The 20467-nt window shown below is 45.4% G+C and overlaps 15 non-coding genes across 15 annotated transcripts; all 15 read left to right on the top strand.

Annotated features, from left to right (window-relative positions):
* The first annotated feature begins 1019 nt into the window (after positions 1-1019).
* Positions 1020-1210, top strand: LOC141238167 (U2 spliceosomal RNA). The gene has a single exon (XR_012303661.1). It is a non-coding gene; the product is annotated as a U2 spliceosomal RNA (small nuclear RNA).
* Positions 1211-2329: 1119 nt separating this feature from the next.
* On the top strand, positions 2330-2520 carry LOC141238156 (U2 spliceosomal RNA). The gene has a single exon (XR_012303650.1). It is a non-coding gene; the product is annotated as a U2 spliceosomal RNA (small nuclear RNA).
* Positions 2521-3639: 1119 nt separating this feature from the next.
* Positions 3640-3830, top strand: LOC141238145 (U2 spliceosomal RNA). The gene has a single exon (XR_012303639.1). It is a non-coding gene; the product is annotated as a U2 spliceosomal RNA (small nuclear RNA).
* A 1116-nt stretch (positions 3831-4946) lies between these two features.
* LOC141238134 (U2 spliceosomal RNA) lies at positions 4947-5137 on the top strand. The gene has a single exon (XR_012303628.1). It is a non-coding gene; the product is annotated as a U2 spliceosomal RNA (small nuclear RNA).
* Positions 5138-6254: 1117 nt separating this feature from the next.
* Positions 6255-6445, top strand: LOC141238123 (U2 spliceosomal RNA). The gene has a single exon (XR_012303617.1). It is a non-coding gene; the product is annotated as a U2 spliceosomal RNA (small nuclear RNA).
* Positions 6446-7565: 1120 nt separating this feature from the next.
* On the top strand, positions 7566-7756 carry LOC141238111 (U2 spliceosomal RNA). Its single transcript, XR_012303606.1, has one exon. It is a non-coding gene; the product is annotated as a U2 spliceosomal RNA (small nuclear RNA).
* Positions 7757-8881: 1125 nt separating this feature from the next.
* LOC141238099 (U2 spliceosomal RNA) lies at positions 8882-9072 on the top strand. Its single transcript, XR_012303594.1, has one exon. It is a non-coding gene; the product is annotated as a U2 spliceosomal RNA (small nuclear RNA).
* A 1116-nt stretch (positions 9073-10188) lies between these two features.
* Positions 10189-10379, top strand: LOC141238088 (U2 spliceosomal RNA). The gene has a single exon (XR_012303583.1). It is a non-coding gene; the product is annotated as a U2 spliceosomal RNA (small nuclear RNA).
* Positions 10380-11496: 1117 nt separating this feature from the next.
* On the top strand, positions 11497-11687 carry LOC141238076 (U2 spliceosomal RNA). The gene has a single exon (XR_012303572.1). It is a non-coding gene; the product is annotated as a U2 spliceosomal RNA (small nuclear RNA).
* A 1121-nt stretch (positions 11688-12808) lies between these two features.
* Positions 12809-12999, top strand: LOC141238065 (U2 spliceosomal RNA). Its single transcript, XR_012303561.1, has one exon. It is a non-coding gene; the product is annotated as a U2 spliceosomal RNA (small nuclear RNA).
* Positions 13000-14118: 1119 nt separating this feature from the next.
* On the top strand, positions 14119-14309 carry LOC141238392 (U2 spliceosomal RNA). Its single transcript, XR_012303880.1, has one exon. It is a non-coding gene; the product is annotated as a U2 spliceosomal RNA (small nuclear RNA).
* A 1119-nt stretch (positions 14310-15428) lies between these two features.
* On the top strand, positions 15429-15619 carry LOC141238054 (U2 spliceosomal RNA). The gene has a single exon (XR_012303550.1). It is a non-coding gene; the product is annotated as a U2 spliceosomal RNA (small nuclear RNA).
* Positions 15620-16737: 1118 nt separating this feature from the next.
* On the top strand, positions 16738-16928 carry LOC141238042 (U2 spliceosomal RNA). The gene has a single exon (XR_012303539.1). It is a non-coding gene; the product is annotated as a U2 spliceosomal RNA (small nuclear RNA).
* Positions 16929-18050: 1122 nt separating this feature from the next.
* On the top strand, positions 18051-18241 carry LOC141238461 (U2 spliceosomal RNA). Its single transcript, XR_012303945.1, has one exon. It is a non-coding gene; the product is annotated as a U2 spliceosomal RNA (small nuclear RNA).
* Positions 18242-19361: 1120 nt separating this feature from the next.
* Positions 19362-19552, top strand: LOC141238030 (U2 spliceosomal RNA). Its single transcript, XR_012303528.1, has one exon. It is a non-coding gene; the product is annotated as a U2 spliceosomal RNA (small nuclear RNA).
* The last annotated feature ends 915 nt before the right edge of the window (positions 19553-20467 follow it).

Raw genomic sequence — 20467 nt, 5'->3', positions numbered from 1 at the left:
CTTCTCCTCATTGGATTTTTCATGTTAAAAGTTGCAGAAGCCAGATGACAAGCTCATTTTGGTTCAACTTCAGCAACTGTGCATTGCATTGCCATGTAATGTAATGCAATGCTATCTATCTAGCTCTCCCTCTATACTTCCTTTTGGATAAACAGACATATTAGGCAAGCATTTTGGAGCTTTCACCTAAATAACTACAGGTGGTGAGATAAGCTGCACAATATAATTGACCTTTCAGTATATTGTTCCACACACACCATCTATTTAGCAAATGCCCTTGTTATCAACAGCAGCCTTTTAAACTCACCTGAGCTAACAGGTATGTGAGCTGGTTACTCTGCTGCGCTTAAAATTTCTTTTTTGGTTTGCTACAATGCCTTTTCTGAAACGTTGTCTCCCTCTGCTGGAACACTGACTTCTTTCATTTAATGCCTGCAGACTATAAAAGAGAAACCAACCCAAAAAGTTTGGTTGATTAGTCTGTGGCATTCTTTTAAACTGTTGCTTATGGCGGTCTCTGTGAGCTTCTCAGTGACATTCAGCCATCCAGGTATCCCGCCTGCAGTAGACGGAATGTGGCAATGGAACGCTGGCTGCGCGTGTCATAATAGGCTCTGAGCCTTTATATACCTGCGCACAGCAGCAGCCACCTTCAGTCTGCTGCTGGACAGCCAGCAGCAGCAGCAGCAGCAGGAGAGGTAATTAATCAGCAACCCTCCTGCTAAGGGTAGACAGCTGCTCGTTCCACCCCCCCCCCCCGCCTTAATTGGTTCTCCTCCCTTCCAACGGTGTTGAGGCGGGTGGGAACAGCCGGGGGTTGAGGGTACTGTGCTAAAAGAGGTGGAGTTATGCAGATCTAAAACGCGTGGATTGCAGCAGCAGCAAGCCGAAAAGTGCAGGCATGTGAGGGATCTAGAGGTTGACAGCATGTCTTCTTAACGGGAGTCCAGGTGGCCATCTCCACAAATAGACTTTTCAGAATCCTTGGGTGGCACCGTAGTCGGAAACCAATTCTGGTTATCGCTTCTCGGCCTTTTGGCTAAGATCAAGTGTAGTATCTGTTCTTATCAGTTTAATATCTGATACGTCCCCTATCTGGGGACCATATATTAAATGGATTTTTAGAACAGGGAGATGGAAAAAGAGCTTGCTCTGTCCACTCCACGCATTGACCTGGTATTGCAGTATCTCCAGGACCGGTGCACCCCTTCTTTAATGCAGTTTCTAAAATCAGAAAGAATTGAATTCAATGCTTTTTGTTCATTTGGCTTGTTTGTCGGATTTTGGGATGGACTCTTTGGCTTTGCTTTTCTTCTCCTCATTGGATTTTTCATGTTAAAAGTTGCAGAAGCCAGATGACAAGCTCATTTTGGTTCAACTTCAGCAACTGTGCATTGCATTGCCATGTAATGTAATGCAATGCTATCTATCTAGCTCTCCCTCTATACTTCCTTTTGGATAAACAGACATATTAGGCAAGCATTTTGGAGCTTTCACCTAAATAACTACAGGTGGTGAGATAAGCTGCACAATATAATTGACCTTTCAGTATATTGTTGCACACACACCATCTATTTAGCAAATGCCCTTGTTATCAACAGCAGCCTTTTAAACTCACCTGAGCTAACAGGTATGTGAGCTGGTTACTCTGCTGCGCTTAAAATTTCTTTTTTGGTTTGCTACAATGCCTTTTCTGAAACGTTGTCTCCCTCTGCTGGAACACTGACTTCTTTCATTTAATGCCTGCAGACTATAAAAGAGAAACCAACCCAAAAAGTTTGGTTGATTAGTCTGTGGCATTCTTTTAAACTGTTGCTTATGGCGGTCTCTGTGAGCTTCTCAGTGACATTCAGCCATCCAGGTATCCCGCCTGCAGTAGACGGAATGTGGCAATGGAACGCTGGCTGCGCGTGTCATAATAGGCTCTGAGCCTTTATATACCTGCGCACAGCAGCAGCCACCTTCAGTCTGCTGCTGGACAGCCAGCAGCAGCAGCAGCAGCAGGAGAGGTAATTAATCAGCAACCCTCCTGCTAAGGGTAGACAGCTGCTCGTTCCACTCCCCCCCCCGCCTTAATTGGTTCTCCTCCCTTCCAACGGTGTTGAGGCGGGTGGGAACAGCCGGGGGTTGTGGGTACTGTGCTAAAAGAGGTGGAGTTATGCAGATCTAAAACGCGTGGATTGCAGCAGCAGCAAGCCGAAAAGTGCAGGCATGTGAGGGATCTAGAGGTTGACAGCATGTCTTCTTAACGGGAGTCCAGGTGGCCATCTCCACAAATGGACTTTTCAGAATCCTTGGGTGGCACCGTAGTCGGAAACCAATTCTGGTTATCGCTTCTCGGCCTTTTGGCTAAGATCAAGTGTAGTATCTGTTCTTATCAGTTTAATATCTGATACGTCCCCTATCTGGGGACCATATATTAAATGGATTTTTAGAACAGGGAGATGGAAAAAGAGCTTGCTCTGTCCACTCCACGCATTGACCTGGTATTGCAGTATCTCCAGGACCGGTGCACCCCTTCTTTAATGCAGTTTCTAAAATCAGAAAGAATTGAATTCAATGCTTTTTGTTCATTTGGCTTGTTTGTCGGATTTTGGGATGGACTCTTTGGCTTTGCTTTTCTTCTCCTCATTGGATTTTTCATGTTAAAAGTTGCAGAAGCCAGATGACAAGCTCATTTTGGTTCAACTTCAGCAACTGTGCATTGCATTGCCATGTAATGTAATGCAATGCTATCTATCTAGCTCTCCCTCTATACTTCCTTTTGGATAAACAGACATATTAGGCAAGCATTTTGGAGCTTTCACCTAAATAACTACAGGTGGTGAGATAAGCTGCACAATATAATTGACCTTTCAGTATATTGTTGCACACACACCATCTATTTAGCAAATGCCCTTGTTATCAACAGCAGCCTTTTAAACTCACCTGAGCTAACAGGTATGTGAGCTGGTTACTCTGCTGCGCTTAAAATTTCTTTTTTGGTTTGCTACAATGCCTTTTCTGAAACGTTGTCTCCCTCTGCTGGAACACTGACTTCTTTCATTTAATGCCTGCAGACTATAAAAGAGAAACCAACCCAAAAAGTTTGGTTGATTAGTCTGTGGCATTCTTTTAAACTGTTGCTTATGGCGGTCTCTGTGAGCTTCTCAGTGACATTCAGCCATCCAGGTATCCCGCCTACAGTAGACGGAATGTGGCAATGGAACGCTGGCTGCGCGTGTCATAATAGGCTCTGAGCCTTTATATACCTGCGCACAGCAGCAGCCACCTTCAGTCTGCTGCTGGACAGCCAGCAGCAGCAGCAGCAGGAGAGGTAATTAATCAGCAACCCTCCTGCTAAGGGTAGACAGCTGCTCGTTCCACCCCCCCCCCCCCCGCCTTAATTGGTTCTCCTCCCTTCCAACGGTGTTGAGGCGGGTGGGAACAGCCGGGGGTTGAGGGTACTGTGCTAAAAGAGGTGGAGTTATGCAGATCTAAAACGCGTGGATTGCAGCAGCAGCAAGCCGAAAAGTGCAGGCATGTGAGGGAGCTAGAGGTTGACAGCATGTCTTCTTAACGGGAGTCCAGGTGGCCATCTCCACAAATGGACTTTTCAGAATCCTTGGGTGGCACCGTAGTCGGAAACCAATTCTGGTTATCGCTTCTCGGCCTTTTGGCTAAGATCAAGTGTAGTATCTGTTCTTATCAGTTTAATATCTGATACGTCCCCTATCTGGGGACCATATATTAAATGGATTTTTAGAACAGGGAGATGGAAAAAGAGCTTGCTCTGTCCACTCCACGCATTGACCTGGTATTGCAGTATCTCCAGGACCGGTGCACCCCTTCTTTAATGCAGTTTCTAAAATCAGAAAGAATTGAATTCAATGCTTTTTGTTCATTTGGCTTGTTTGTCGGATTTTGGGATGGACTCTTTGGCTTTGCTTTTCTTCTCCTCATTGGATTTTTCATGTTAAAAGTTGCAGAAGCCAGATGACAAGCTCATTTTGGTTCAACTTCAGCAACTGTGCATTGCATTGCCATGTAATGTAATGCAATGCTATCTATCTAGCTCTCCCTCTATACTTCCTTTTGGATAAACAGACATATTAGGCAAGCATTTTGGAGCTTTCACCTAAATAACTACAGGTGGTGAGATAAGCTGCACAATATAATTGACCTTTCAGTATATTGTTGCACACACACCATCTATTTAGCAAATGCCCTTGTTATCAACAGCAGCCTTTTAAACTCACCTGAGCTAACAGGTATGTGAGCTGGTTACTCTGCTGCGCTTAAAATTTCTTTTTTGGTTTGCTACAATGCCTTTTCTGAAACGTTGTCTCCCTCTGCTGGAACACTGACTTCTTTCATTTAATGCCTGCAGACTATAAAAGAGAAACCAACCCAAAAAGTTTGGTTGATTAGTCTGTGGCATTCTTTTAAACTGTTGCTTATGGCGGTCTCTGTGAGCTTCTCAGTGACATTCAGCCATCCAGGTATCCCGCCTGCAGTAGACGGAATGTGGCAATGGAACGCTGGCTGCGCGTGTCATAATAGGCTCTGAGCCTTTATATACCTGCGCACAGCAGCAGCCACCTTCAGTCTGCTGCTGGACAGCCAGCAGCAGCAGCAGCAGGAGAGGTAATTAATCAGCAACCCTCCTGCTAAGGGTAGACAGCTGCTCGTTCCACCCCCCCCCCCGCCTTAATTGGTTCTCCTCCCTTCCAACGGTGTTGAGGCGGGTGGGAACAGCCGGGGGTTGAGGGTACTGTGCTAAAAGAGGTGGAGTTATGCAGATCTAAAACGCGTGGATTGCAGCAGCAGCAAGCCGAAAAGTGCAGGCATGTGAGGGATCTAGAGGTTGACAGCATGTCTTCTTAACGGGAGTCCAGGTGGCCATCTCCACAAATGGACTTTTCAGAATCCTTGGGTGGCACCGTAGTCGGAAACCAATTCTGGTTATCGCTTCTCGGCCTTTTGGCTAAGATCAAGTGTAGTATCTGTTCTTATCAGTTTAATATCTGATACGTCCCCTATCTGGGGACCATATATTAAATGGATTTTTAGAACAGGGAGATGGAAAAAGAGCTTGCTCTGTCCACTCCACGCATTGACCTGGTATTGCAGTATCTCCAGGACCGGTGCACCCCTTCTTTAATGCAGTTTCTAAAATCAGAAAGAATTGAATTCAATGCTTTTTGTTCATTTGGCTTGTTTGTCGGATTTTGGGATGGACTCTTTGGCTTTGCTTTTCTTCTCCTCATTGGATTTTTCATGTTAAAAGTTGCAGAAGCCAGATGACAAGCTCATTTTGGTTCAACTTCAGCAACTGTGCATTGCATTGCCATGTAATGTAATGCAATGCTATCTATCTAGCTCTCCCTCTATACTTCCTTTTGGATAAACAGACATATTAGGCAAGCATTTTGGAGCTTTCACCTAAATAACTACAGGTGGTGAGATAAGCTGCACAATATAATTGACCTTTCAGTATATTGTTGCACACACACCATCTATTTAGCAAATGCCCTTGTTATCAACAGCAGCCTTTTAAACTCACCTGAGCTAACAGGTATGTGAGCTGGTTACTCTGCTGCGCTTAAAATTTCTTTTTTGGTTTGCTACAATGCCTTTTCTGAAACGTTGTCTCCCTCTGCTGGAACACTGACTTCTTTCATTTAATGCCTGCAGACTATAAAAGAGAAACCAACCCAAAAAGTTTGGTTGATTAGTCTGTGGCATTCTTTTAAACTGTTGCTTATGGCGGTCTCTGTGAGCTTCTCAGTGACATTCAGCCATCCAGGTATCCCGCCTGCAGTAGACGGAATGTGGCAATGGAACGCTGGCTGCGCGTGTCATAATAGGCTCTGAGCCTTTATATACCTGCGCACAGCAGCAGCCACCTTCAGTCTGCTGCTGGACAGCCAGCAGCAGCAGCAGCAGGAGAGGTAATTAATCAGCAACCCTCCTGCTAAGGGTAGACAGCTGCTCGTTCCACCCCCCCCCCGCCTTAATTGGTTCTCCTCCCTTCCAACGGTGTTGAGGCGGGTGGGAACAGCCGGGGGTTGAGGGTACTGTGCTAAAAGAGGTGGAGTTATGCAGATCTAAAACGCGTGGATTGCAGCAGCAGCAAGCCGAAAAGTGCAGGCATGTGAGGGATCTAGAGGTTGACAGCATGTCTTCATTTTACGGGAGTCCAGGTGGCCATCTCCACAAATGGACTTTTCAGAATCCTTGGGTGGCACCGTAGTCGGAAACCAATTCTGGTTATCGCTTCTCGGCCTTTTGGCTAAGATCAAGTGTAGTATCTGTTCTTATCAGTTTAATATCTGATACGTCCCCTATCTGGGGACCATATATTAAATGGATTTTTAGAACAGGGAGATGGAAAAAGAGCTTGCTCTGTCCACTCCACGCATTGACCTGGTATTGCAGTATCTCCAGGACCGGTGCACCCCTTCTTTAATGCAGTTTCTAACATCAGAAAGAATTGAATTCAATGCTTTTTGTTCATTTGGCTTGTTTGTCGGATTTTGGGATGGACTCTTTGGCTTTGCTTTTCTTCTCCTCATTGGATTTTTCATGTTAAAAGTTGCAGAAGCCAGATGACAAGCTCATTTTGGTTCAACTTCAGCAACTGTGCATTGCATTGCCATGTAATGTAATGCAATGCTATCTATCTAGCTCTCCCTCTATACTTCCTTTTGGATAAACAGACATATTAGGCAAGCATTTTGGAGCTTTCACCTAAATAACTACAGGTGGTGAGATAAGCTGCACAATATAATTGACCTTTCAGTATATTGTTGCACACACACCATCTATTTAGCAAATGCCCTTGTTATCAACAGCAGCCTTTTAAACTCACCTGAGCTAACAGGTATGTGAGCTGGTTACTCTGCTGCGCTTAAAATTTCTTTTTTGGTTTGCTACAATGCCTTTTCTGAAACGTTGTCTCCCTCTGCTGGAACACTGACTTCTTTCATTTAATGCCTGCAGACTATAAAAGAGAAACCAACCCAAAAAGTTTGGTTGATTAGTCTGTGGCATTCTTTTAAACTGTTGCTTATGGCGGTCTCTGTGAGCTTCTCAGTGACATTCAGCCATCCAGGTATCCCGCCTGCAGTAGACGGAATGTGGCAATGGAACGCTGGCTGCGCGTGTCATAATAGGCTCTGAGCCTTTATATACCTGCGCACAGCAGCAGCCACCTTCAGTCTGCTGCTGGACAGCCAGCAGCAGCAGCAGCAGCAGGAGAGGTAATTAATCAGCAACCCTCCTGCTAAGGGTAGACAGCTGCTCGTTCCACCCCCCCCCCCCGCCTTAATTGGTTCTCCTCCCTTCCAACGGTGTTGAGGCGGGTGGGAACAGCCGGGGGTTGAGGGTACTGTGCTAAAAGAGGTGGAGTTATGCAGATCTAAAACGCGTGGATTGCAGCAGCAGCAAGCCGAAAAGTGCAGGCATGTGAGGGATCTAGAGGTTGACAGCATGTCTTCTTAACGGGAGTCCAGGTGGCCATCTCCACAAATGGACTTTTCAGAATCCTTGGGTGGCACCGTAGTCGGAAACCAATTCTGGTTATCGCTTCTCGGCCTTTTGGCTAAGATCAAGTGTAGTATCTGTTCTTATCAGTTTAATATCTGATACGTCCCCTATCTGGGGACCATATATTAAATGGATTTTTAGAACAGGGAGATGGAAAAAGAGCTTGCTCTGTCCACTCCACGCATTGACCTGGTATTGCAGTATCTCCAGGACCGGTGCACCCCTTCTTTAATGCAGTTTCTAAAATCAGAAAGAATTGAATTCAATGCTTTTTGTTCATTTGGCTTGTTTGTCGGATTTTGGGATGGACTCTTTGGCTTTGCTTTTCTTCTCCTCATTGGATTTTTCATGTTAAAAGTTGCAGAAGCCAGATGACAAGCTCATTTTGGTTCAACTTCAGCAACTGTGCATTGCATTGCCATGTAATGTAATGCAATGCTATCTATCTAGCTCTCCCTCTATACTTCCTTTTGGATAAACAGACATATTAGGCAAGCATTTTGGAGCTTTCACCTAAATAACTACAGGTGGTGAGATAAGCTGCACAATATAATTGACCTTTCAGTATATTGTTGCACACACACCATCTATTTAGCAAATGCCCTTGTTATCAACAGCAGCCTTTTAAACTCACCTGAGCTAACAGGTATGTGAGCTGGTTACTCTGCTGCGCTTAAAATTTCTTTTTTGGTTTGCTACAATGCCTTTTCTGAAACGTTGTCTCCCTCTGCTGGAACACTGACTTCTTTCATTTAATGCCTGCAGACTATAAAAGAGAAACCAACCCAAAAAGTTTGGTTGATTAGTCTGTGGCATTCTTTTAAACTGTTGCTTATGGCGGTCTCTGTGAGCTTCTCAGTGACATTCAGCCATCCAGGTATCCCGCCTGCAGTAGACGGAATGTGGCAATGGAACGCTGGCTGCGCGTGTCATAATAGGCTCTGAGCCTTTATATACCTGCGCACAGCAGCAGCCACCTTCAGTCTGCTGCTGGACAGCCAGCAGCAGCAGCAGCAGCAGGAGAGGTAATTAATCAGCAACCCTCCTGCTAAGGGTAGACAGCTGCTCGTTCCACCCCCCCCCCCCCCCCCGCCTTAATTGGTTCTCCTCCCTTCCAACGGTGTTGAGGCGGGTGGGAACAGCCGGGGGTTGAGGGTACTGTGCTAAAAGAGGTGGAGTTATGCAGATCTAAAACGCGTGGATTGCAGCAGCAGCAAGCCGAAAAGTGCAGGCATGTGAGGGAGCTAGAGGTTGACAGCATGTCTTCTTAACGGGAGTCCAGGTGGCCATCTCCACAAATGGACTTTTCAGAATCCTTGGGTGGCACCGTAGTCGGAAACCAATTCTGGTTATCGCTTCTCGGCCTTTTGGCTAAGATCAAGTGTAGTATCTGTTCTTATCAGTTTAATATCTGATACGTCCCCTATCTGGGGACCATATATTAAATGGATTTTTAGAACAGGGAGATGGAAAAAGAGCTTGCTCTGTCCACTCCACGCATTGACCTGGTATTGCAGTATCTCCAGGACCGGTGCACCCCTTCTTTAATGCAGTTTCTAAAATCAGAAAGAATTGAATTCAATGCTTTTTGTTCATTTGGCTTGTTTGTCGGATTTTGGGATGGACTCTTTGGCTTTGCTTTTCTTCTCCTCATTGGATTTTTCATGTTAAAAGTTGCAGAAGCCAGATGACAAGCTCATTTTGGTTCAACTTCAGCAACTGTGCATTGCATTGCCATGTAATGTAATGCAATGCTATCTATCTAGCTCTCCCTCTATACTTCCTTTTGGATAAACAGACATATTAGGCAAGCATTTTGGAGCTTTCACCTAAATAACTACAGGTGGTGAGATAAGCTGCACAATATAATTGACCTTTCAGTATATTGTTGCACACACACCATCTATTTAGCAAATGCCCTTGTTATCAACAGCAGCCTTTTAAACTCACCTGAGCTAACAGGTATGTGAGCTGGTTACTCTGCTGCGCTTAAAATTTCTTTTTTGGTTTGCTACAATGCCTTTTCTGAAACGTTGTCTCCCTCTGCTGGAACACTGACTTCTTTCATTTAATGCCTGCAGACTATAAAAGAGAAACCAACCCAAAAAGTTTGGTTGATTAGTCTGTGGCATTCTTTTAAACTGTTGCTTATGGCGGTCTCTGTGAGCTTCTCAGTGACATTCAGCCATCCAGGTATCCCGCCTGCAGTAGACGGAATGTGGCAATGGAACGCTGGCTGCGCGTGTCATAATAGGCTCTGAGCCTTTATATACCTGCGCACAGCAGCAGCCACCTTCAGTCTGCTGCTGGACAGCCAGCAGCAGCAGCAGCAGGAGAGGTAATTAATCAGCAACCCTCCTGCTAAGGGTAGACAGCTGCTCGTTCCACCCCCCCCCCCGCCTTAATTGGTTCTCCTCCCTTCCAACGGTGTTGAGGCGGGTGGGAACAGCCGGGGGTTGAGGGTACTGTGCTAAAAGAGGTGGAGTTATGCAGATCTAAAACGCGTGGATTGCAGCAGCAGCAAGCCGAAAAGTGCAGGCATGTGAGGGATCTAGAGGTTGACAGCATGTCTTCTTAACGGGAGTCCAGGTGGCCATCTCCACAAATGGACTTTTCAGAATCCTTGGGTGGCACCGTAGTCGGAAACCAATTCTGGTTATCGCTTCTCGGCCTTTTGGCTAAGATCAAGTGTAGTATCTGTTCTTATCAGTTTAATATCTGATACGTCCCCTATCTGGGGACCATATATTAAATGGATTTTTAGAACAGGGAGATGGAAAAAGAGCTTGCTCTGTCCACTCCACGCATTGACCTGGTATTGCAGTATCTCCAGGACCGGTGCACCCCTTCTTTAATGCAGTTTCTAAAATCAGAAAGAATTGAATTCAATGCTTTTTGTTCATTTGGCTTGTTTGTCGGATTTTGGGATGGACTCTTTGGCTTTGCTTTTCTTCTCCTCATTGGATTTTTCATGTTAAAAGTTGCAGAAGCCAGATGACAAGCTCATTTTGGTTCAACTTCAGCAACTGTGCATTGCATTGCCATGTAATGTAATGCAATGCTATCTATCTAGCTCTCCCTCTATACTTCCTTTTGGATAAACAGACATATTAGGCAAGCATTTTGGAGCTTTCACCTAAATAACTACAGGTGGTGAGATAAGCTGCACAATATAATTGACCTTTCAGTATATTGTTGCACACACACCATCTATTTAGCAAATGCCCTTGTTATCAACAGCAGCCTTTTAAACTCACCTGAGCTAACAGGTATGTGAGCTGGTTACTCTGCTGCGCTTAAAATTTCTTTTTTGGTTTGCTACAATGCCTTTTCTGAAACGTTGTCTCCCTCTGCTGGAACACTGACTTCTTTCATTTAATGCCTGCAGACTATAAAAGAGAAACCAACCCAAAAAGTTTGGTTGATTAGTCTGTGGCATTCTTTTAAACTGTTGCTTATGGCGGTCTCTGTGAGCTTCTCAGTGACATTCAGCCATCCAGGTATCCCGCCTGCAGTAGACGGAATGTGGCAATGGAACGCTGGCTGCGCGTGTCATAATAGGCTCTGAGCCTTTATATACCTGCGCACAGCAGCAGCCACCTTCAGTCTGCTGCTGGACAGCCAGCAGCAGCAGCAGCAGGAGAGGTAATTAATCAGCAACCCTCCTGCTAAGGGTAGACAGCTGCTCGTTCCACCCCCCCCCCGCCTTAATTGGTTCTCCTCCCTTCCAACGGTGTTGAGGCGGGTGGGAACAGCCGGGGGTTGAGGGTACTGTGCTAAAAGAGGTGGAGTTATGCAGATCTAAAACGCGTGGATTGCAGCAGCAGCAAGCCGAAAAGTGCAGGCATGTGAGGGATCTAGAGGTTGACAGCATGTCTTCATTTTACGGGAGTCCAGGTGGCCATCTCCACAAATGGACTTTTCAGAATCCTTGGGTGGCACCGTAGTCGGAAACCAATTCTGGTTATCGCTTCTCGGCCTTTTGGCTAAGATCAAGTGTAGTATCTGTTCTTATCAGTTTAATATCTGATACGTCCCCTATCTGGGGACCATATATTAAATGGATTTTTAGAACAGGGAGATGGAAAAAGAGCTTGCTCTGTCCACTCCACGCATTGACCTGGTATTGCAGTATCTCCAGGACCGGTGCACCCCTTCTTTAATGCAGTTTCTAACATCAGAAAGAATTGAATTCAATGCTTTTTGTTCATTTGGCTTGTTTGTCGGATTTTGGGATGGACTCTTTGGCTTTGCTTTTCTTCTCCTCATTGGATTTTTCATGTTAAAAGTTGCAGAAGCCAGATGACAAGCTCATTTTGGTTCAACTTCAGCAACTGTGCATTGCATTGCCATGTAATGTAATGCAATGCTATCTATCTAGCTCTCCCTCTATACTTCCTTTTGGATAAACAGACATATTAGGCAAGCATTTTGGAGCTTTCACCTAAATAACTACAGGTGGTGAGATAAGCTGCACAATATAATTGACCTTTCAGTATATTGTTGCACACACACCATCTATTTAGCAAATGCCCTTGTTATCAACAGCAGCCTTTTAAACTCACCTGAGCTAACAGGTATGTGAGCTGGTTACTCTGCTGCGCTTAAAATTTCTTTTTTGGTTTGCTACAATGCCTTTTCTGAAACGTTGTCTCCCTCTGCTGGAACACTGACTTCTTTCATTTAATGCCTGCAGACTATAAAAGAGAAACCAACCCAAAAAGTTTGGTTGATTAGTCTGTGGCATTCTTTTAAACTGTTGCTTATGGCGGTCTCTGTGAGCTTCTCAGTGACATTCAGCCATCCAGGTATCCCGCCTGCAGTAGACGGAATGTGGCAATGGAACGCTGGCTGCGCGTGTCATAATAGGCTCTGAGCCTTTATATACCTGCGCACAGCAGCAGCCACCTTCAGTCTGCTGCTGGACAGCCAGCAGCAGCAGCAGCAGCAGGAGAGGTAATTAATCAGCAACCCTCCTGCTAAGGGTAGACAGCTGCTCGTTCCACCCCCCCCCCCCCGCCTTAATTGGTTCTCCTCCCTTCCAACGGTGTTGAGGCGGGTGGGAACAGCCGGGGGTTGAGGGTACTGTGCTAAAAGAGGTGGAGTTATGCAGATCTAAAACGCGTGGATTGCAGCAGCAGCAAGCCGAAAAGTGCAGGCATGTGAGGGATCTAGAGGTTGACAGCATGTCTTCTTAACGGGAGTCCAGGTGGCCATCTCCACAAATGGACTTTTCAGAATCCTTGGGTGGCACCGTAGTCGGAAACCAATTCTGGTTATCGCTTCTCGGCCTTTTGGCTAAGATCAAGTGTAGTATCTGTTCTTATCAGTTTAATATCTGATACGTCCCCTATCTGGGGACCATATATTAAATGGATTTTTAGAACAGGGAGATGGAAAAAGAGCTTGCTCTGTCCACTCCACGCATTGACCTGGTATTGCAGTATCTCCAGGACCGGTGCACCCCTTCTTTAATGCAGTTTCTAAAATCAGAAAGAATTGAATTCAATGCTTTTTGTTCATTTGGCTTGTTTGTCGGATTTTGGGATGGACTCTTTGGCTTTGCTTTTCTTCTCCTCATTGGATTTTTCATGTTAAAAGTTGCAGAAGCCAGATGACAAGCTCATTTTGGTTCAACTTCAGCAACTGTGCATTGCATTGCCATGTAATGTAATGCAATGCTATCTATCTAGCTCTCCCTCTATACTTCCTTTTGGATAAACAGACATATTAGGCAAGCATTTTGGAGCTTTCACCTAAATAACTACAGGTGGTGAGATAAGCTGCACAATATAATTGACCTTTCAGTATATTGTTGCACACACACCATCTATTTAGCAAATGCCCTTGTTATCAACAGCAGCCTTTTAAACTCACCTGAGCTAACAGGTATGTGAGCTGGTTACTCTGCTGCGCTTAAAATTTCTTTTTTGGTTTGCTACAATGCCTTTTCTGAAACGTTGTCTCCCTCTGCTGGAACACTGACTTCTTTCATTTAATGCCTGCAGACTATAAAAGAGAAACCAACCCAAAAAGTTTGGTTGATTAGTCTGTGGCATTCTTTTAAACTGTTGCTTATGGCGGTCTCTGTGAGCTTCTCAGTGACATTCAGCCATCCAGGTATCCCGCCTGCAGTAGACGGAATGTGGCAATGGAACGCTGGCTGCGCGTGTCATAATAGGCTCTGAGCCTTTATATACCTGCGCACAGCAGCAGCCACCTTCAGTCTGCTGATGGACAGCCAGCAGCAGCAGCAGCAGCAGGAGAGGTAATTAATCAGCAACCCTCCTGCTAAGGGTAGACAGCTGCTCGTTCCACCCCCCCCCCCGCCTTAATTGGTTCTCCTCCCTTCCAACGGTGTTGAGGCGGGTGGGAACAGCCGGGGGTTGAGGGTACTGTGCTAAAAGAGGTGGAGTTATGCAGATCTAAAACGCGTGGATTGCAGCAGCAGCAAGCCGAAAAGTGCAGGCATGTGAGGGATCTAGAGGTTGACAGCATGTCTTCTTAACGGGAGTCCAGGTGGCCATCTCCACAAATGGACTTTTCAGAATCCTTGGGTGGCACCGTAGTCGGAAACCAATTCTGGTTATCACTTCTCGGCCTTTTGGCTAAGATCAAGTGTAGTATCTGTTCTTATCAGTTTAATATCTGATACGTCCCCTATCTGGGGACCATATATTAAATGGATTTTTAGAACAGGGAGATGGAAAAAGAGCTTGCTCTGTCCACTCCACGCATTGACCTGGTATTGCAGTATCTCCAGGACCGGTGCACCCCTTCTTTAATGCAGTTTCTAAAATCAGAAAGAATTGAATTCAATGCTTTTTGTTCATTTGGCTTGTTTGTCGGATTTTGGGATGGACTCTTTGGCTTTGCTTTTCTTCTCCTCATTGGATTTTTCATGTTAAAAGTTGCAGAAGCCAGATGACAAGCTCATTTTGGTTCAACTTCAGCAACTGTGCATTGCATTGCCATGTAATGTAATGCAATGCTATCTATCTAGCTCTCCCTCTATACTTCCTTTTGGATAAACAGACATATTAGGCAAGCATTTTGGAGCTTTCACCTAAATAACTACAGGTGGTGAGATAAGCTGCACAATATAATTGACCTTTCAGTATATTGTTACACACACCATCTATTTAGCAAATGCCCTTGTTATCAACAGCAGCCTTTTAAACTCACCTGAGCTAACAGGTATGTGAGCTGGTTACTCTGCTGCGCTTAAAATTTCTTTTTTGGTTTGCTACAATGCCTTTTCTGAAACGTTGTCTCCCTCTGCTGGAACACTGACTTCTTTCATTTAATGCCTGCAGACTATAAAAGAGAAACCAACCCAAAAAGTTTGGTTGATTAGTCTGTGGCATTCTTTTAAACTGTTGCTTATGGCGGTCTCTGTGAGCTTCTCAGTGACATTCAGCCATCCAGGTATCCCGCCTGCAGTAGACGGAATGTGGCAATGGAACGCTGGCTGCGCGTGTCATAATAGGCTCTGAGCCTTTATATACCTGCGCACAGCAGCAGCCACCTTCAGTCTGCTGCTGGACAGCCAGCAGCAGCAGCAGCAGCAGGAGAGGTAATTAATCAGCAACCCTCCTGCTAAGGGTAGACAGCTGCTCGTTCCACCCCCCCCCCCCCGCCTTAATTGGTTCTCCTCCCTTCCAACGGTGTTGAGGCGGGTGGGAACAGCCGGGGGTTGAGGGTACTGTGCTAAAAGAGGTGGAGTTATGCAGATCTAAAACGCGTGGATTGCAGCAGCAGCAAGCCGAAAAGTGCAGGCATGTGAGGGATCTAGAGGTTGACAGCATGTCTTCTTAACGGGAGTCCAGGTGGCCATCTCCACAAATGGACTTTTCAGAATCCTTGGGTGGCACCGTAGTCGGAAACCAATTCTGGTTATCGCTTCTCGGCCTTTTGGCTAAGATCAAGTGTAGTATCTGTTCTTATCAGTTTAATATCTGATACGTCCCCTATCTGGGGACCATATATTAAATGGATTTTTAGAACAGGGAGATGGAAAAAGAGCTTGCTCTGTCCACTCCACGCATTGACCTGGTATTGCAGTATCTCCAGGACCGGTGCACCCCTTCTTTAATGCAGTTTCTAAAATCAGAAAGAATTGAATTCAATGCTTTTTGTTCATTTGGCTTGTTTGTCGGATTTTGGGATGGACTCTTTGGCTTTGCTTTTCTTCTCCTCATTGGATTTTTCATGTTAAAAGTTGCAGAAGCCAGATGACAAGCTCATTTTGGTTCAACTTCAGCAACTGTGCATTGCATTGCCATGTAATGTAATGCAATGCTATCTATCTAGCTCTCCCTCTATACTTCCTTTTGGATAAACAGACATATTAGGCAAGCATTTTGGAGCTTTCACCTAAATAACTACAGGTGGTGAGATAAGCTGCACAATATAATTGACCTTTCAGTATATTGTTGCACACACACCATCTATTTAGCAAATGCCCTTGTTATCAACAGCAGCCTTTTAAACTCACCTGAGCTAACAGGTATGTGAGCTGGTTACTCTGCTGCGCTTAAAATTTCTTTTTTGGTTTGCTACAATGCCTTTTCTGAAACGTTGTCTCCCTCTGCTGGAACACTGACTTCTTTCATTTAATGCCTGCAGACTATAAAAGAGAAACCAACCCAAAAAGTTTGGTTGATTAGTCTGTGGCATTCTTTTAAACTGTTGCTTATGGCGGTCTCTGTGAGCTTCTCAGTGACATTCAGCCATCCAGGTATCCCGCCTGCAGTAGACGGAATGTGGCAATGGAACGCTGGCTGCGCGTGTCATAATAGGCTCTGAGCCTTTATATACCTGCGCACAGCAGCAGCCACCTTCAGTCTGCTGCTGGACAGCCAGCAGCAGCAGCAGCAGCAGGAGAGGTAATTAATCAGCAACCCTCCTGCTAAGGGTAGACAGCTGCTCGTTCCACCCCCCCCCCGCCTTAATTGGTTCTCCTCCCTTCCAACGGTGTTGAGGCGGGTGGGAACAGCCGGGGGTTGAGGGTACTGTGCTAAAAGAGGTGGAGTTATGCAGATCTAAAACGCGTGGATTGCAGCAGCAGCAAGCCGAAAAGTACAGGCATGTGAGGGATCTAGAGGTTGACAGCATGTCTTCTTAACGGGAGTCCAGGTGGCCATCTCCACAAATGGACTTTTCAGAATCCTTGGGTGGCACCGTAGTCGGAAACCAATTCTGGTTATCGCTTCTCGGCCTTTTGGCTAAGATCAAGTGTAGTATCTGTTCTTATCAGTTTAATATCTGATACGTCCCCTATCTGGGGACCATATATTAAATGGATTTTTAGAACAGGGAGATGGAAAAAGAGCTTGCTCTGTCCACTCCACGCATTGACCTGGTATTGCAGTATCTCCAGGACCGGTGCACCCCTTCTTTAATGCAGTTTCTAAAATCAGAAAGAATTGAATTCAATGCTTTTTGTTCATTTGGCTTGTTTGTCGGATTTTGGGATGGACTCTTTGGCTTTGCTTTTCTTCTCCTCATTGGATTTTTCATGTTAAAAGTTGCAGAAGCCAGATGACAAGCTCATTTTGGTTCAACTTCAGCAACTGTGCATTGCATTGCCATGTAATGTAATGCAATGCTATCTATCTAGCTCTCCCTCTATACTTCCTTTTGGATAAACAGACATATTAGGCAAGCATTTTGGAGCTTTCACCTAAATAACTACAGGTGGTGAGATAAGCTGCACAATATAATTGACCTTTCAGTATATTGTTGCACACACACCATCTATTTAGTAAATGCCCTTGTTATCAACAGCAGCCTTTTAAACTCACCTGAGCTAACAGGTATGTGAGCTGGTTACTCTGCTGCGCTTAAAATTTCTTTTTTGGTTTGCTACAATGCCTTTTCTGAAATGTTGTCTCCCTCTGCTGGAACACTGACTTCTTTCATTTAATGCCTGCAGACTATAAAAGAGAAACCAACCCAAAAAGTTTGGTTGATTAGTCTGTGGCATTCTTTTAAACTGTTGCTTATGGCGGTCTCTGTGAGCTTCTCAGTGACATTCAGCCATCCAGGTATCCCGCCTGCAGTAGACGGAATGTGGCAATGGAACGCTGGCTGCGCGTGTCATAATAGGCTCTGAGCCTTTATATACCTGCGCACAGCAGCAGCCACCTTCAGTCTGCTGCTGGACAGCCAGCAGCAGCAGCAGCAGCAGGAGAGGTAATTAATCAGCAACCCTCCTGCTAAGGGTAGACAGCTGCTCGTTCCACCCCCCCCCCCCCCGCCTTAATTGGTTCTCCTCCCTTCCAACGGTGTTGAGGCGGGTGGGAACAGCCGGGGGTTGAGGGTACTGTGCTAAAAGAGGTGGAGTTATGCAGATCTAAAACGCGTGGATTGCAGCAGCAGCAAGTCGAAAAGTGCAGGCATGTGAGGGATCTAGAGGTTGACAGCATGTCTTCTTAACGGGAGTCCAGGTGGCCATCTCCACAAATGGACTTTTCAGAATCCTTGGGTGGCACCGTAGTCGGAAACCAATTCTGGTTATCGCTTCTCGGCCTTTTGGCTAAGATCAAGTGTAGTATCTGTTCTTATCAGTTTAATATCTGATACGTACCCTATCTGGGGACCATATATTAAATGGATTTTTAGAACAGGGAGATGGAAAAAGAGCTTGCTCTGTCCACTCCACGCATTGACCTGGTATTGCAGTATCTCCAGGACCGGTGCACCCCTTCTTTAATGCAGTTTCTAAAATCAGAAAGAATTGAATTCAATGCTTTTTGTTCATTTGGCTTGTTTGTCGGATTTTGGGATGGACTCTTTGGCTTTGCTTTTCTTCTCCTCATTGGATTTTTCATGTTAAAAGTTGCAGAAGCCAGATGACAAGCTCATTTTGGTTCAACTTCAGCAACTGTGCATTGCATTGCCATGTAATGTAATGCAATGCTATCTATCTAGCTCTCCCTCTATACTTCCTTTTGGATAAACAGACATATTAGGCAAGCATTTTGGAGCTTTCACCTAAATAACTACAGGTGGTGAGATAAGCTGCACAATATAATTGACCTTTCAGTATATTGTTGCACACACACCATCTATTTAGTAAATGCCCTTGTTATCAACAGCAGCCTTTTAAACTCACCTGAGCTAACAGGTATGTGAGCTGGTTACTCTGCTGCGCTTAACATTTCTTTTTTGGTTTGCTACAATGCCTTTTCTGAAACGTTGTCTCCCTCTGCTGGAACACTGACTTCTTTCATTTAATGCCTGCAGACTATAAAAGAGAAACCAACCCAAAAAGTTTGGTTGATTAGTCTGTGGCATTCTTTTAAACTGTTGCTTATGGCGGTCTCTGTGAGCTTCTCAGTGACATTCAGCCATCCAGGTATCCCGCCTGCAGTAGACGGAATGTGGCAATGGAACGCTGGCTGCGCATGTCATAATAGGCTCTGAGCCTTTATATACCTGCGCACAGCAGCAGCCACCTTCAGTCTGCTGCTGGACAGCCAGCAGCAGCAGCAGCAGCAGGAGAGGTAATTAATCAGCAACCCTCCTGCTAAGGGTAGACAGCTGCTCGTTCCACCCCCCCCCCCCGCCTTAATTGGTTCTCCTCCCTTCCAACGGTGTTGAGGCGGGTGGGAACAGCCGGGGGTTGAGGGTACTGTGCTAAAAGAGGTGGAGTTATGCAGATCTAAAACGCGTGCATTGCAGCAGCAGCAAGCCGAAAAGTGCAGGCATGTGAGGGATCTAGAGGTTGACAGCATGTCTTCTTAACGGGAGTCCAGGTGGCCATCTCCACAAATGGACTTTTCAGAATCCTTGGGTGGCACCGTAGTCGGAAACCAATTCTGGTTATCGCTTCTCGGCCTTTTGGCTAAGATCAAGTGTAGTATCTGTTCTTATCAGTTTAATATCTGATACGTCCCCTATCTGGGGACCATATATTAAATGGATTTTTAGAACAGGGAGATGGAAAAAGAGCTTGCTCTGTCCACTCCACGCATTGACCTGGTATTGCAGTATCTCCAGGACCGGTGCACCCCTTCTTTAATGCAGTTTCTAAAATCAGAAAGAATTGAATTCAATGCTTTTTGTTCATTTGGCTTGTTTGTCGGATTTTGGGATGGACTCTTTGGCTTTGCTTTTCTTCTCCTCATTGGATTTTTCATGTTAAAAGTTGCAGAAGCCAGATGACAAGCTCATTTTGGTTCAACTTCAGCAACTGTGCATTGCATTGCCATGTAATGTAATGCAATGCTATCTATCTAGCTCTCCCTCTATACTTCCTTTTGGATAAACAGACATATTAGGCAAGCATTTTGGAGCTTTCACCTAAATAACTACAGGTGGTGAGATAAGCTGCACAATATAATTGACCTTTCAGTATATTGTTGCACACACACCATCTATTTAGCAAATGCCCTTGTTATCAACAGCAGCCTTTTAAACTCACCTGAGCTAACAGGTATGTGAGCTGGTTACTCTGCTGCGCTTAAAATTTCTTTTTTGGTTTGCTACAATGCCTTTTCTGAAACGTTGTCTCCCTCTGCTGGAACACTGACTTCTTTCATTTAATGCCTGCAGACTATAAAAGAGAACCCAACCCAAAAAGTTTGGTTGATTAGTCTGTGGCATTCTTTTAAACTGTTGCTTATGGCGGTCTCTGTGAGCTTCTCAGTGACATTCAGCCATCCAGGTATCCCGCCTGCAGTAGACGGAATGTGGCAATGGAACGCTGGCTGCGCGTGTCATAATAGGCTCTGAGCCTTTATATACCTGCGCACAGCAGCAGCCACCTTCAGTCTGCTGCTGGACAGCCAGCAGCAGCAGCAGCAGCAGGAGAGGTAATTAATCAGCAACCCTCCTGCTAAGGGTAGACAGCTGCTCGTTCCACCCCCCCCCCCGCCTTAATTGGTTCTCCTCCCTTCCAACGGTGTTGAGGCGGGTGGGAACAGCCGGG

Source organism: Phyllobates terribilis, unplaced genomic scaffold (genome assembly GCF_046119375.1).
Source record: "Phyllobates terribilis strain yellow unplaced genomic scaffold, ASM4611937v1 Scaffold_737__1_contigs__length_740118, whole genome shotgun sequence".
Lineage (NCBI taxonomy): Eukaryota > Metazoa > Chordata > Amphibia > Anura > Dendrobatidae > Phyllobates > Phyllobates terribilis.
The sequence above is the reverse complement of the archived record's forward strand: the minus strand, read 5'-3'. Positions and strand labels throughout refer to the sequence as shown.